Source organism: Conger conger, chromosome 9 (genome assembly GCF_963514075.1).
Source record: "Conger conger chromosome 9, fConCon1.1, whole genome shotgun sequence".
NCBI classification, from domain to species: domain Eukaryota; kingdom Metazoa; phylum Chordata; class Actinopteri; order Anguilliformes; family Congridae; genus Conger; species Conger conger.
In genome coordinates, this window is record NC_083768.1 from 18,028,223 (window position 1) to 18,045,464 (window position 17,242).

The 17,242-nt window shown below is 41.1% G+C and overlaps 1 long non-coding RNA gene across 1 annotated transcript; it reads right to left on the reverse strand.

The window, feature by feature from the left end:
- Positions 1-740: 740 nt before the first annotated feature.
- Positions 741-16,675, reverse strand: LOC133136447 (uncharacterized). Its single transcript, XR_009709528.1, has 3 exons — positions 16,650-16,675; positions 9,987-10,159; positions 741-876 (listed from the first exon to the last, which is right to left on the reverse strand). It is a non-coding gene; the product is annotated as an uncharacterized LOC133136447 (long non-coding RNA).
- Between the last annotated feature and the right edge of the window lie 567 nt (positions 16,676-17,242).

Below are 17,242 nucleotides of genomic sequence, written 5' to 3' on the forward strand. Positions count from 1 at the left end.
TTCGCACCATTCTCTGCAAACTCTAGAGACTGAAAATCCCAGGAGTTTCTGAGATACTCAAACCACCCTGTCTGCCACCAACAACCATTCCACGGTCAAAGTCACATTTCTTCCCCATTCTGACATTTGGGCAGAACAAGAGCTGAACCTCTTGACAACATTTGTATGTTCTTATGCATTTAGTTGCTGCCACATAATTGGCTGATTAAAAAAATTACATTAACAAGCTGGTGTACAGGTCTACCTAATAAATTGCTCACTTTAATGCAAATATAAAGTTCTCCTCTCCCCTTGTGACACCTCTTACTTAAATTCACACTATACTTTATATTGCAATATCCGTTATCACTTAGTGGTAGTACAGAGATTTAGATAGACTAACAGCATGTTCACTAACAGTGTCTGCCCAATAAACAATGCAACACAAATAAATGGAAAAAACAATGGTCGAAATCACCAACATGCCAGTTATATTCGCCCAGATAATGTATATGGAATCAATCAGTATACAGTACATGCCCATTCCATAATCCCAAACACCAACTAAATGTACCCCTTACCCCCAACCCCCACCCCCCTTCCTTCTGCACCAGCTTTTATTTCCTTCTACTATAATTATCAAAGCGCCACAGAAAAAGAGTTACAAAAAAAATCAATGCTTTTATGAATTATATTTTCTAAATGTTTTGCATTATGCATCAGACTCATTAAATGTGATACAGACAGATATGTGGCTATTTCGGCAGACCAGGATGAAGCAATGATATTTGATGAACCTCATGAGAACAGCATTAGGTCTTCAGTCTTCCACACCATTCGCTCATGACCTTCCCCAAGGTCTGAAGATCCATCACCTCAGTCTCCCTCTGTTCCGTGCTAATCCTCAGACAAAAAAAGTATAATGGCTTTTTAATAATAAATATGTTATTTCAGGTGAAACGCCATAACAAAACCTGAAGAATTCTACCCACTCCTCGCAAGTCCATAAATATTGAAAATAAGTGGAATTCTGACAATTGATAAAATCATCGTGAAGGTCCGCAATTTCTAATTCTGTGTGTCGATCTCAGATGGTGAAATAACACCACAGGCACTCAGCAACACTTAAACAAATGTATTGCTGTCTACATGCAGAGCCATCCAATAGAATAGCAGCCGTGACCCAGCCATGAGGGCTATGAAAGTAGAATTACATAGAAGTTCACAAATGGGGACACAGCGGACAATGCTAAATAGCCAACATGCTACAGAGTCTAACATGGCTAAGTATTAGCATTAACATGAGAGACATAATTTCATTGTGTGCCATTGCCGGCATAGAGACCCCTTTTATTGTTCTTTAGGCCACGGGCAAACAATGGTCGGCCATCGATTAGGGGAGCTAAACACCCCCAAGACATTTGTCAGCTGAATAAAAGGCCTACTCCCACAGCTCAGCGTGATATACCGTAGCCAGAATTAATAATTACCGCTCTCATTTATTGCACTTTTTTTCCTGGCTCTTCTGTCATTGTCACCGTCTTCTCTACATTAGCGGGGAGCGCCGCTAAAATAATGGGGACGCAAACAATGGCCTCGGAAAGTGCCAGAACCCAGCCTGCGACAATAAAGGTTAAAAAAATGGCGCCCGGGCCAAAGGGCGCCTCTGTGATGTTATTGTGGCTGAGTGCCCTTTTGACACCGGCCTCTGCGTTTCGCCTCTCTTTGTCAGACACTCGCCAATTAGGACAGAGACTCCCCGGCCCAGTGGGAAACTGAATGTAGATCATATGAAAGCGTAATTGGGGAAAAAGTCAACATGCTCAGGACGCTCTCCATTGTTCCGGCTTTCATTGTCTTATGGCACCTTTCTAACTCTATTGACGCTATTAAGAGGCGCTGCTGTCTTTGATGGGACAAATGGATGTCTGGGTTGCACTTCCTTGTTATTTCCATATTTTTCCAGGCATGCGGTTTTGAAGAAAATATAAGGAAACCGAGGATAAAAACGGCCTCTACTCCACCCGTCAGAGCTCTGCACTGCAACACATGGTCATAGGTTTGAATTCCTCTGTGTTGTTGTCCAAGGAACCGAAATCAACAGCCAGAGATACAATTTAGTATACATTTACTATACACTTACTCCTAGTTAAGAACCTATCTCAATGCACTACTCAGACCTGGGAGCAACCACTGCTCCACTTTCACTTTGAAAGAATACATTTTGAATTAAAATTTTTATTTCATAGTGCTTTTATAGAACACTGCGTGATGTAAACAACATTCTTCCATTATTGTCACTGAACCTCGTGTTTACTTTCTGTTATTTACAAAGGCCGGGTTTATAGTTACTGCAGGGGCTACTCCAGCTCTTTGAGATGTGTTTATGATGCTGAGCCATTCTGTGGACGGGTGGGTGGGCCTCACCGTTTGATGAATGTGTCCCAATTTTCTGCAAGATAGTTTTCTTACACCAAAAGGTTCCATTCCGGTGCAGTGGATCGAAAGTTAGCATGTGCAGTTATTTATTACCTCCTAAGACAAACGTCCCGCTATTTATCATCAGACGACAGACTCATCCGTCTTAATTAAACATTCACTGCAGCGGCACTATCTCTCTCTCTCTCTCTCTCCCACTCTCTCCCTCCCTCCCTCCCTCCCTCTCTCCCTCCCTCCTTCTTTCTCCCCCCTCTCTCTCTCTCCCACTCTCCCTCCTTCTTTCTCCCCCTTCTCTCTCTCTCTCTCTCTCTCTCTCTCTCCCACTGTCTCTCCCACTCTCCATCCCTCTCTCCCTCTCCTTTGTGCAGGGGCCTTCTCACGGCTTCATTTGGAAAGGCTGGGAAGAATGGCCTCAATTTGCGGATCAGCACCTCTGCTCTCCGGAGGGGGCAGCCATCACTAAAAGCATCTATCAAACGAGTACCCTCACGTTTACCCACACGACTCTCCCCATCCTCAAAAGGGCTCAGGCCTGTACTTACTCTCCCATGATCAAACACAATGCAAACGAGAGCGCGAGAATGAGCTGCAACATATGGGGATATCCACACAAATGGCTGTTAAAATAAAGTGATCAATAATCTACTGAGTTAATGCCAGGGTTAAAGTGTCTGTTCTTGTGCGAGTATTGAGAAATACAATGTAGAGGGCGAGATAATGTATGAGACTGGGAACTTTCTGTGTGTGTAAGAAACGGCAGTTTAACATTGTTACAGTGTCACATTCAGATTGGCTCCACGTCTACATTGTGTAACAGTGAAATGATTCATACAAGAGCAATGTTCTGGTTGAATTAAAATAATGAATTCAAATAATAGGTGTTGGCCCTTACACATACAGTGCTTAGGATGTTGAAAGGTGTTGAATCAATAATACAAATGAAGCAAAATCACGACGTGTGCTACAATTGCAGTTATGTTGTTACAATTAAAGAATCAGACATCTCATTGATCGATGAATCGTAAGACATCAGGATTTTGTAATACATGATGTCGCCAGGTTGATTGTTTCACTTTAACAGGGTTCCACATTCCTTGAATCTGCATTATGGTCCAAGCAGCACTTTTTCATGTTCTTGTGCTTGAATCCTAAGCACATGTGGCCAGTTTGTGGGACTGAATGAAGGGGAATGCCCAGACCACATGCTTTAATATAAATATCATATCTAATGTCTTGTATAGATGTTTTGTTTGTTAGCTTCGTTTTGTTTTGTGCTTAATGTGCGGCTGGTGCTAAGAGTCCATACGTGACCCTTCAGTTGGCACGGTCAGGGGGTAGTTGGCGTAGAACGGTCCGGTCTTCAGCTCCTACACACTGACAGGTTTAGGACGATGTCTTTTCATCCCTTTGCTTGGGGGTGGAGGTGGAGGGGGGCACAGTATGCAGGGGACACAAATAAAAGAAGAATGGGACAGCCTTCACGGAGGGAAGTGAAAGACCCTCTCCTATTGTTCCCTGCAGAGCTGCGCTAACGTATCGCACCAGCGATCTCTCCCACCGCTATCTGGAGCTAATTGATTTCCTTAATGTCGCCGGGTTATTTATTGCCTCTCTGTGCTTAAATCAGCAGCGGATAGCTTAAAGACTGCATTAAACTGTTTACATGCTCATCAGTGCCACCCACACCTGCCCCCAAGTCAGAAAGAGGTGACATCTAATGATGACATTCTATTCATTAAGCATTTGTTTTATATTTTTATATTTTTTTCTTTTTCTTTTATTTACTTATTCATTGGTTTGTTTATTTATTTAACTGGGCAGGTCACTTAAGAACAAATTCTTATTTACAAGGGACTCTCAATATTTATTTATTTATGCTAATGCATGAAATCTAAAGCCTTGTACTTACTCTATGACAATACATTTGAAACAATTACTTCATTGAACAATAGTGTTAAACAAACTCTTGCAGAGTACATACTGCATGGTCCCTATTTGGCTCATATGTACTCTGTTAAGTGTCAAATTAACAGTGGACATTTTACAGTGAAAATGTGATGGTACAGTGGCTAAGATGATGCTTAGACACTGTTGAGATGATTTTACAGTATAAACTCCAGCACTGACATTGCAGCGTCCTCTTGTATTTATGTAAAATGGGTGCAAAGGTTTCCTTACTGAGTTAATATATTACCCACACTTCATTTTACCAAATGCTCTCACTATACTGGAATTAATTTACTGGAGACATTATGAGAGTGACTTACAGTGCAATTCAATTGCAAAGACCAGGAACTGAAATAAAGTAATTACTGAGACTACTATAGACAACGTTTCCTGTATTTTCACCTGCTATCTCACAGGTCAGGAAAACTTCAGTTCACACAATACACACTGCAGGGTGAAGCCTTCTTGCAGTGTCTGAATGTTGCATACAGTACACATGTTGGTTTCGAGCCACGCTAAGGGAATGAGCGCACTTCATCTGCACTAATGAAGGAGCTCCTGGAGTGTGAGGCATATCATTGGCGCTGAAGGCAGGCCGGCAGACCCAATCAGACCGGGCTGCTGGAGACAAGCATGACTGACCCGCCGGTTTCCTGACAACCGACTGCGCTATGCCAGACAGGGCACCGCAGAGCGGCGTGGGCCCATTGTCGCAGGCCACGCCCGCTCGTCCCTCAGCCAGTCCCGGGCCGGGGACGGCGGAGCAGGTGCCTTCAGGAAGCAAGCCAAGCAGAAAGCCCCCTCCTTCCCCTTTCTCCTCGCCGTCTCCCACTCAAATCATTTCATTTCCTCTTTACCCCGGGACAGAGGGAGAAAGGAATTACACCGCGCGCCCGGTAACTCCGGAAAATCCTGCCTTGTTTCACTCCAAAGGCCACAGCCAGGGACACCGGGGGGGAGCCTCCGCGTCTCACGTTAGAGAGGGGAGACCCTGACGGGCCGAGTGTTTGTGCTCAGCACTTCTGAACAAAGAAGCCCTGATGGCCACCTTTCCTTTATGTCATCCCGGCCCTTTCGGAAGGAGAAATCTTAATTCTGTGTCTGTTACTCAAAGACGTGTGTGCAGTGTGCTGTGGGATGTTTGGCAGATTTTTTTTTTTTAAATACACAAACGCTGAATGTGCTGATAATTTTTCTAAAGGCTAATTACTATATTATTATTTATAATATTATAATTGTTTTAGAATGATTATTTATTTATGCATTCATTTTTATTTTATTTGCTATGATTATATTATCCAGTTTGGAGGAAAGAAGTGTGTTTTTAAATTCCATGTTAAAAAGAAGCACACAAGACTATCGCACCAAAGGTTATTGCATTCCAGTGCTGCACCGAGGCTTTTACGATGGAATCGTATTTTGCCATAAGCCAAAAAGGTTTCTTCAGTTGCTCAATAAAAAATATTTCCACTTCCAGAATGGTATAGAACATTAACAGCTGAAATAAGGTGTTTGCGTGTCACTTCCCATAATCTCCCTACTGAGGACTGCGGTTGAGAAGCTTACAGACGTTTTGCATAAACCGTAGGTAGCGCCACTTCTTTTGTCTGCCTCTGAATAGGCTGAATCAGCTATTTTACAAAAATTATAACTACACTTTGTTTTACAAGAATAATACAGCTTCTTTTTTTTTTATTTCTTTTTTTTTTAACACAGAATATGTCACCTATAAATTGGCTTTTAATCAAAAGATTCAATTGTGCTACGAACAGCATGTTCCAAAATCTGAATGGTCGCTGTGTGGATACACAGTTTACAGATTCTTAATGGTCCTTTCTGAGCTAACCTAAAGCAGCTGTCAATGGTATATCTGTGCATAGCACACAGTGAATGGGTCGGACCCTACAAAAGCCCAGTGCCACAGTGGGGGAGGGGGGAGGAGGGGGTCACACAGCCATTAAAGGTTTATATTAACCCTATCAATTACAAAGGGAGAGTCTGGGTCAGTGGGGGGGTGTGGAACAAGAAGCAGTCGGGAACAACAGGTTGCTAGGCAGGCTGCACCGGTCTCTTGAAATTTCCCCTTCAAGCTTAAACTTTGCTATCAAAACATTCAAAGAATGGGCCTTTTCAGGGCTTTGAAGCCAGCTTCCAACACCATTGTTTGTAAGGGTCATTAAAATGCACAAGATTTCTTCTTATACTTAAATAAAGACGCCCGTTAGAAATCCTTTAAACAAGACTGGCACACTAATGTAGTTCTCGACAATAGAACCCTGTGGTATAAATTAATGTACCTGCATGGTTCTAGCCTAAACAGGGTCTAATACAAAAGGACTAATTGTGTTCGGGACTCTCCAGAGCAACAAAGTCAAGTTCTATCTTATATTTGAATTTACTCTATTTTTTTTTTCTCTGCCATTTTAATCATATGCTATTGTCTTTATTACTGTATATTGACTTTGCTCTAACTGTATATATGTTTATTAATGCGAACGGCAGTGACAGCCCTTCCCTAGGAACTCTCATGAGGCAAAACAGAGGAGCTGAACATTTGGATTGGGTGCAAGTAACCATGTGATTGAATAGAGTGCATGCCAGTTTCCACAACTAACACATGCATGGCAGTGAGACCCTGGTTTCCAGCACTGACACATGCATGGCAGTGAGACCCTGGTTTCCAGCACTGACACATGCATGGCAGTGAGACCCTGGTTTCCAGCACTGACACATGCATGGCAGTGAGACCCTGGTTTTCAGCTTGTCTTTGTAGCGGGCCCCTCTGTAGACAGCAGGGATCCCCATCGAGCATTTCCACAGCAACCCAGGCATGGTAGCAGTAAAATGGCCACAGTAAAGTCTATTAGAATTCGAACAGCAAGGGGCCCCATTAGCTCACTAATCTGGTGATAATTACAATTAGAGCTGGAGTTTCCCTGGGGTGAGATATTCAATGCTTTACAATGTCTGTAACAACCACACCCCCCTTTCCAAACACACACACACACCATCCTCAATCCCAACACCACCCACCTTCATACCCTGAGGTCCATCTCTCCTCTGCAACCACTGTAGTCACCCCCTAACCAAAGTAAAAGTGTCTGGTGTTGAATGGAGAAATATCCTTGCCATCAATCAGGGCATACTACCCCAGCATAAGAAATATATCTCATTTTGGAACCAGATGGAGGCGAGCCTGTCTTCCTAATATGTATATAAAGATGAACAGTGATATGATATGGATGTGTATGTGTGAAATACATGGACGTCACCTTCACTTCCTGAATTCTTTGAAAGCAAAGCTGAGTTGTGACTGGACCTGTCTGATCGATACAGCAGGGAATGTGGAGAGTGTGGAGGTACTGTGGGTGAGGATGAGCCCTGTCATGTAAAGATACTACAAGCAGTAGCCTAAAAGCTCATAGCACTTACACACAACACGCCACTACTGAATTGAATTTATTTAGCCAAAACAGGATGATCTGGTTGACTAAATCTAGGAAAACCTTGTGATATACAGTACTGTCTTAAGAATTACAGAAATGAAAACTCGTTTTAAAAATCACTTTAAAAATCTAAAATCACATACCAAATTTGAATGTATTAATTGAACTCTCCTCGACTAGGCACAGTTGGAGGTCCAGTCAGGACTGTGTGGGTTGTTGTAATAAGCATGTCCTTAATGATTAAATTAATTAAAACACTCATTTGTCAGAGCAAACTGGAGGCCCGTTGAGTTTCCGCAGGCCAGCTAGCCGCGGTTAGCATTTAGCCGCATTCCTAACCGTCTCCACTGATTAGCACAGATAAAAAGCAGCCCTTCTTCCTCCTGATGGGACCTTAACTTAATGCATGTTTTGGTTAATGGAGCAGGGCTGTTTTAGGATGGGGCCAGAACCCTCCACCTGGAGCACATTCGTCCGTCGACAACGGGCTGTGAAAAGGAACATTTGGCGAGAGGTCACCGGAGAGTGTTAGCCGACCGCGTAGGCGCGTTATCATCATTCAGAACTGTTTAGTCTTTTCAAAGAACTTTGAAGTACGCAATGGGACGTATGACATCACCACAGTGCAGGCAGAAGTGGAGTTACAAACTGCCTTCGCGAACCAAGGCGTAAACTGTGAGAATGTTCCAGAATGAAAGACATGGGGAAGGCTGGGAACAAGCAGATGTCTGGTTGTGTATACAGTAACTGTTCTGTGTATAAGTATAGTACACTCTACGGCCTGCTTCATATCAGCAATATAATTAATTAGCTCTGGCTTTGAAGCTACCATCAGGAAACACTTAATTGTCTCAAGTGTATTATCCATGAACAACCATAGCCTTAACCCTGTGTAGAAACCTTTCCCAAGCCATTAACCAACCGTATAATTACATAAATGTGTACCCGCAAATTAGTAGTATTTTATTTGCTTTTATACTGTAATTGTAGGGTTGGCCTATTTACAACCCACTTAACAGGGTCTTGGAATCTAACCACAATAACGCTTTGCCAAGAAGGTATGAATTTAAAGAATATTAATTTTTTTAAAGGGTCATTTTATGATGTTGAATGAGAGCATAGGAATTCTCTTCAGCAGAAACCAGAAATATTTATGGCAGGGATGAAAGGGAGGAAATACAAATCACAGGAAATAGAGACTATATCCAGGTCACGACCTCTGCAGTGCTTCACAGTAAAACGATCAGCGACGAGTCCGTAAAATTGTGCCCCATTTACAAGTTAACGGCTATTCAAATCGATTAAACAGACTGTATTCTGAGCTAGAAATAAAGCTTATTAATATTTTTCCTTAAGTCACAGCTTAAATAAAGTGCCGCAGCTGAGCGTAAGGAGTGCTGGTAAATCACAGGAGCGGTAATATCCCGCACGCGGGCGAGCGGACATCTGAGAGCGACACGCGGCCTCCACCGGTGGGAAAGGGGAAAAGCGTAAGTAATGAAATAGTTATTATCGCTTTTCTCTCCAAATGACTTGCCTCGGGCAGGCTATCTAAAAATGACACACTGGGGCACAGCGTAATCTAACTGGGTAGTTAGAGAAATCGATACAAAAGCCATCTCGAAGGTTCTCAGAGGGTGAGAGGTGCCTGCTGAAACGCTCATTTATTGAATAAGCCGAGAGAGGGGGGAAAGAAACTATTTTCTGACACGCTGCCACCCAAGCAAAGGAATTTGTCAGAATGGAATCATTATATTTCCAATCTATTGCTTGGTCATCCGCAACTCACTTCAGAACCATCTGCCAGGATGTATTTAATACTGACAGCCGCCCAAGCCCACGTGCCTATAAGGAAAGAATTTAAATTCCGCCATTTTCTCTTTTTTCATTTCAGGTTTCCTCAGGCTAAAGTGAAAGTTTTTTCAGTTTTTCAAGTCTACACATTTGGATCCTGAATTAGAAATTTCGTCAAAGGTCTATCTGTAAGCATATGACAGCCATAAAAATTTTAATGAGCTTTTCACAGTTCCACTTTTTTACAGTGCCAAAAACGGAGCATATTTGAAATTATGAGCGAGACAGACTTAACTAATTGTCAGGTACAGTACATAGGATCGCATTTTCAATAGTATGTATGCAGTGGCCATAAAGAGTGCACTCCTCCAAGGCTCTTACCTGTGATCTGGAGACAGGTGAACACTCCACAGGCTACAGCATTACAGGAGAGCCACAGCCTCAGCAGCCAGTGGCTGTCATGCGTCTAATGTGGCGACACCAGGGCAGCAGCAGAAGCTCAACAGGTAATGAGATGGGCCAATTCACAATGACATTGGATGATGGCCTGGAACCTGCAAGGAAAATAATAATCATTCATTACATTAAAGTAATACAGATTTTATTGCAAACAAAATCCCACATCCTGTTAAGAAGTATACTCAATTATGTGAAAGTCAGAATTCCTTGTAGGCAGATAGTTTGTGTAATTTGTTCCCCAATCCTTTTTATACTTCTGTGAGTAGAGTGTATTTTAACACTCCATCAATGAAACAGATGAGCCAGGTCATTGTGTATAATGTGAAGCTACAACCAAAGCAAACAAAAATGGGTGCAAGCCAAAGACATCATTTCAAAAGCTACGTTTGGTTTCAATGTCATATGAAATACATTTTTTCAATGCTTATGTTAAGTATACATCAGCCTGTTCAGTGTGACCCAGTAGTATTTTATCCACCACAGAAATGATCTTGCTTGAACAGTTTAATACAGTAACAGTCTAATGGCAGATTGTTTTGCCTGTGAAAGAAAATGTAATTAAAGCTAAGTTCAAAGATTACTTTTATAAATGTCTCACTGGAAATTATATACAGTGGTGAGCAAAGATTTGGCCACCCCTGGTCAAAAAGCCTTTTACAATTAATATCTAAGTGAAGAGAAGTGAACTTGACCTCTAAATAGCATGACCATAAAGTTAAACATGACACATTTCTTCACATTTTAAAGTAAGATTACTTTAGATTTTTTACAGTTTCAAAATAGCAAAAAATGTAAATAAAAAAATAAAAAGGCCCTGTGCAAAAGTTTTCCCCCATTCTTCCTGGCTGAACACCTCAGAAATATTCTTCGGCCTCCTTGCAAATACGGCATGTTTGAGATCTCAGCACAGATTTTCAATAATATTCAAGTCTGTGGACTGTGGTGGCCATTCCAATACCTTCATTCGTCTTTCCTGGACGTAGTTCATGGTTGATTTTGAGGTATGCTTTGAATCATTGTCTTACTGGAATACCCAACCTCTCTTCAACTTCAATGTCTGGAATGACCTTCAAACATTAGCTTCTGGAATTTTTCGATATTTGGAATCCATTCTTCCTTTCACTCGCACAATATTTCCTGTACCCCCAGCTGCCACACAACCCCAAAGCATAATGGATCCCACCTCCATGCTTAACAGTTGGCAAGGTGTTCTTCTCAACAAAGGCTTCACCCTTTTTTCTCCAAACATACCTTCTTTGGGTGGTCAAAAAGTTCAATTTTGGTTTTGTTTTGTTCTAAAAGGCATCAGGCTTCTCAATGTTTTCTTTTGTATACTTCAGATGCTTAATTTTGTTTTGAGGTTGTTGGAAAGGCTTCTTTCTAGCAACTCTGCCATGAAGGTCTTTGTTGTTTAAAGTACTTCATAAAGACATCCTTGGACAACTGTTTAGAGGAACCCATGGTTGTTAACACCAGACAGAACAGCCACTGCAGTTGGATACTTTAGAAGGCATGGAGTTACTTCAGAATAAAGAGTTCAGCCGTGGAATTATACTCACCTGACTGAAGCCCTAAGGGGTAAATCACCTGGGTCTGGGCCTTAGTAATCATCTTTTTAAAAAGTAACAGAGGATAAAGGGTTCCCAAACTTTTTATAACAGTAAACAATTACATTAAAAATCATATAGATTCATTAAAACAGACATTTAAACCAGGGGTGCCCAAATTTTTGCATCCCACTGTAAAACTAAGCTTAGTTAGTATTCAGATGGGAAAAGTGCCAAAGGTTTTATCAGTCATTTCATGAATTTTAAAACTACCGTGCATTCACATGGAGCTCATGAATTTCAATATCCAGATAAATTACTTATGCTCATGATTCGCTTCAGATTTTAGTGTCAACATTGATAACTTATTTAATGTAGCTGGCTTTTCTTTTTTTGCACAAACATAAAATTTAACTGAGTAAAATGTATTTGAAAAATAAACTACAAATGCTCTGAGCCCATAACAGCAGTTGGAAAGATTGAGCAATCAAGAACAAAAAGAAATGAAAAAGCAACATAGAGATAATTGCACATTATATCATATCGGGGCCTGTTTCTTCCCATGCTGGTGGCTGAGCGGCACACAAAGGTCAATGCAATCATTCCACAGAGACCTAAGGGCAGTGTGAACTGTGCTTGATTACAGGAGGCAATATGACACGTGTGACTTATATGTAAGACTGCAGGTTGTAGGTGTTTGCCCCATCCATTAAATCACAGCACATAAAAGTCCTTTTAGTTGAACTGTTCCAAATGCCAGAAGTTCATGTGTAATGTGTCTCTTTCTGATTGGCCAGTGGCCACCTGCTAATCACCAACCACCAAGCTTTGGAAAACAGCAAAAGGAGGCTTGTGTTGCACCAATTAAACACCATAAATTACAGTCATTGAAAAGTCATAATAATATAACGTAATGTGAACAATAATTTGAAGTAATAAAGAAATTCAGACTGGTCCTGGTACAGTAATGTGTATGAAAACATATTGTGCACACCCAAACACCACCCCATCCACATATCACAGTCCCTTACCAGGGTATAAATAACATTAATAACAAGTGTATGTTTATACAACATTCGATTCTATCATGAATTAAGTGAGCTTCACCGTGTAAAATTTCACAAACAAGTAACAATTTTTTTTTTAACGTTTTTATAATTCGTAAAAGCTGATGGCTTATACTTAACTGCACTGTGATCATAAGCCAGGGCTAAAGACTGCAGTTCCCAATGTCAATTTGTTCTTGGTGAGAACTATTTAAAGGTCAATGCGCCTGCCCACTGGCAATATGGAAGTCAAATTGGTGGTAAATTATCCATCTTGGAGAAATCCTCACCTGGACCTTTGTATTAACACAATGCTGCCACCTGCTGCTTGGAGACTGAATTGCTCCGTGGAGAGATGGGCTAAGGCAGGAGAGGACGACTACAGGTACAGCGGCTCAAAATGGGAAAAAGTGAATTAAGGGCTTGTTATGAGGAGAAATACCATAAAATAAATGAAGTCTCATTACTGCCCTGAGCACAGCACTGTGGGGCCTCACAAGTGTGGAAACTGCAGTAAGTAGCGTGTGATACAACTGCAACAAGAGTGCCCTCTGGGGAAGGAAAAAGCAGACTCATTACATTAAAATCTCAAAATAAATCAAATATCCTCCAGGATAGCCGTTATATATTTGGATTCCACAGAGTCACATTTTTGCAGACCCACAGAAGCTGATTGGGTGTGAGAAACATGACTGCTCCTTACACCCACATTCACTTCCTCAAACTGCTCCAAACCTGTCCAGGTGCACAAGCGGGTCTACTTTTTAAAATCTATCAAACAATAAAGCATCTTTAAACCAGATTTTTTTTCCTTTTTTCCCTAGAGGAGTTTTCGAGCAATTTCCTTGCCCATTATTGTCAATGGAGCATTTAGGAGGCAGGTCTAATCTCCCTTAAATCAAAGGTTCTAATAAAAGAACAATTAGGTAAAAGAATTCAAATCACTTGCCCCATCTTAGGTGTGGTGCCTTGTTAAGAGAAAAGACATGAAAGGCTAAATTCTCATTCATTATGCAGAGAGAGAGGGCGCATGCAAAGTCACCCACAAAGAACCTACTGAATATGCCTGTTTACGTCAAAAAGAAGAGCTCACTTACCGTAATTGCAAAAGCTATTTACATTTTACTTTGATGCAGTGGTGAGCTTGTTTGTTATTAAAGACCTAATACCTACATTAATGGCAGTTAGAGCTGCTTATATTTCTGCCAGCAATTCAGTATTTTGCTTAAATTTACAGAAACCTGATACAGGGCAGGAACTGAATAAAAATGCCAGGAAAACCTGGAAGGGAAAACAGCTCCAGAGGTATGAGGGGCAGTGCAATACATCACATTACATTATTGGCATTTGGCAGACGCCCTTATCCAGAGCGACGTACACTTGTTTAGACTAAGCAGGAAACAATCCTCCCCTGGAGCAATGCAGGGTTAAGGGCCTTGCTCAGGGGCCCAACAGCTGTGCAGATCTTACTGTGGCTACTTATTGTGGATTAGAACCACCGACCTTGTGTATCCCAGTCATTTAACTTAACCACTACGCTACAGGCTGCCCACAATACATAAAATAGATCCAGATAAAACTCACCCTTCTTTCAAAATCTATTCTTCACCTTTGTCCTGTCTACCAAGAAGAAGAGGTTCACTCTTATTTTATTTATATCTTTCTGTGAATATTTTTACGAAATTGACTAGTAATAGAATTCCCACATCAAACATACAACAGCACTGACATATATAGTTTACTATAGTTTAGCACAGAAATAACATCTCAGTGACAACTGTTAAGCACCATTGTAAGTCTGTGAATCTTTCAAATTCTGAAGATGTTCTGAATACATGCTCACCCAAATGAAACTTAACAAGGATGCAATAAAAACTAAATGAAAGAGAAAATACAACTCTGAAATTAATCACAAAAAAAACTCAAGTATTGAAGTTCAGATACAAAGGCCTTAATATTCCAGTGATAATAACTCCAGTCTAGCTCTGTTTAACTTCAGGCTTCAGGCCTCGTCAAAAATGGCTGGAAATATGACAGATCAAGATAGATACAGAGAGAGAGATTTCAGTCCTCCTCCGTCAGTGATCAATATACACCATATTACATACAGTATCTACAAAAACAAACGTAGAAGGTTGTCCCTGTATGGCAGGTTCTGGTCCAGGTCCTGATATGGACATTGGTTGTGAACCAGGTGTCCTTTCTCAGAAGATCAGGACAGGGACAATGGGTTCATTCCAATCGCTTATTTTTTTCCTTTTATCTTTTACTTGCTCCTGACCCGGAAATCAATAGAGGTCCGCCATCTTTAAGGACATTCTAACCTTTTAAATGTTCCTTCTGGGAGCTAGAAGTAGAAGTTAAGAACTCTCAAACTTTCCTTTCTTGTGAGGAAACATGAGCACATCCTTTGTGTAAGTATTTTTACCTGAAGCAAGACATATAAATTATCGACCTGTGAGTCCACCTCTCCCCACCAGCCATGCATCTAAAATGTCTGTAAATGACATGGCTTCAAACTCATGTTTGAAGGAGCAAGGACATTCAATTCACATCCTAATTTCCGCATCTTTACTTCTTTTCTTACATATTTACCTAGCCACTCCAGACGGGTGGAGTAAGGGGCAAGAAAAGGAGAAAAAATATATAAAAAATAAGTTTGGAATGAGTCCAATGACGTTTCTCTTCCTTTTCCTCTCAGTGACAAAAGGAGCTACTGCACTCTGTGCATAGGGGTTTCAGCCACCCTTTTAATGTAAAGTCAATGGTGACAATACGGTAAAAAATACAAAGTCAATCCATTTTTTCACACAGGAGACGCTGATATTTTTTACTGCAATCTCTGTTTACTGCAATCTCTGTTAGCTAGCATGGAGTTGAAGTGTACACCAACTCAGCATAGCTGTTTGCTCTGCCATCTTGTTATTGCGGTCTGTATCTTCAGACGTACTGCGTAAGCCATCTCGCGCATTCGCATTTTAACAAGGTATGACACTCACTCCATAATATAAATATATGATTCTTGCCCAGTCCCTACGTGTCCAGAAAAAGCGCATTACGCCACATTCACAACCCTGCCTCTCCGTTGCAGACAACCGTGTGTCATGATAGCAATAAGCTGAGAAACCGCGGTCTAATATGATTCGTAAAACATCAGCTTTAGCAGTTCACTCAGACAACTTACAATAGATTCAGCAATATTTATTGAGGTTTAAAGTAAACGCAAACTTTGGCGTCGGCCTCTCATCACTCCCTGTAGTAAGCCTGCCGACACTTCGACTTGTCTGCCTGAACTAGCTCCGCAGGCTTTGCATGATTCGCTTTCCACATAGGCCATTGAGCTAGTTATTTAACTGACGTTACTTGTGTTTGTTAGCTAACTTTATCTAATCGTTAGCTAGTGGTGATGCTAGTCACTGATGCTAGCCACTGATGCTAGTGCTAACGCCAGATAATTTCTGCTCCCTAGCCTGCCTGCACAATTTTGTAACATAAACACACACTCACAAACTCTATTTTAATCAGACATCTCAAGTGTTCTGAAAGTCAGGGAGAGATTTGGATTTAGGCATGAGCTCCCTGCCCAGGAGAGGAAATACGCTGGTAGAATCTCCTGCAATAAGCAGTGACATTAGTACTGTGCAGAGGGACCCAGCTGTCATGGCAGGCCACATACGAAACTGAATTTAATTATTTTATAATTATAATTTTAATTCATATTACTGAAAACTGGCAAGCCACTTGATTAATGGTTAGCCACCAAGGCTAATCTCACTCAAACCGAAATCACCACTGTAATAACCAATCGTCTCCCCTTGCGCCCCCCAGAAATAAAGTGCGTATTTGTAGGCATGCACCTTAGCTACTACACAACATGCTGCCCATAATCATCATTAGGTTATAGAAAGTAATAAACTCATTGACATTCCAGTATTAAAGGTATTCACAGTATTCTTGCTTTAATCTTATTAAATATGGATAATAGTTTTGACCTCATTGTTGGTAATGGCTTTTCCATTGTGCCACAAGTGGGAGACATGCGGACACTGCACAGATATACTGTAACATCAAATTCATCCTCGAACACGTTGTGGATACAGAGAGACCACAATGCACTGTGGTGTTGGAAGGCTGCGTATTAATCAACCCTACAATTGGTGGAATTTCTTTTTAATTCCACTGAATTTATGAAACGGCTCTTGGTGGATGCTGTTGCATATTCAATCTCATTATTTTAAAAAGGCTAGAGCAGAGGTGTCCAATCTTATCCTAAAAGGGCCGGAGTGGGTGCAGGTTTTTGTTTTAACCCAGCAGTAACACACCTGATTATACTAATGAACTAATCATGGTCTTTAATCAAGACCTTGATGAGTAGAATCAGAATCAGAAACAACAACCTGCACACACACTGGCCCTTTCTGGATAAGATTGGACACCCCTGGGCTAGAGTAATCACTAGTTATTTAAATGTCTGCAAAAAAACATATAATCACTTTATATTTTCTCTCAAAGACAGACAAACAGGGAGGCTGTGGTAATCTGTAACTGATTATACATCATTATACATCATAGTTCCACACAGTTC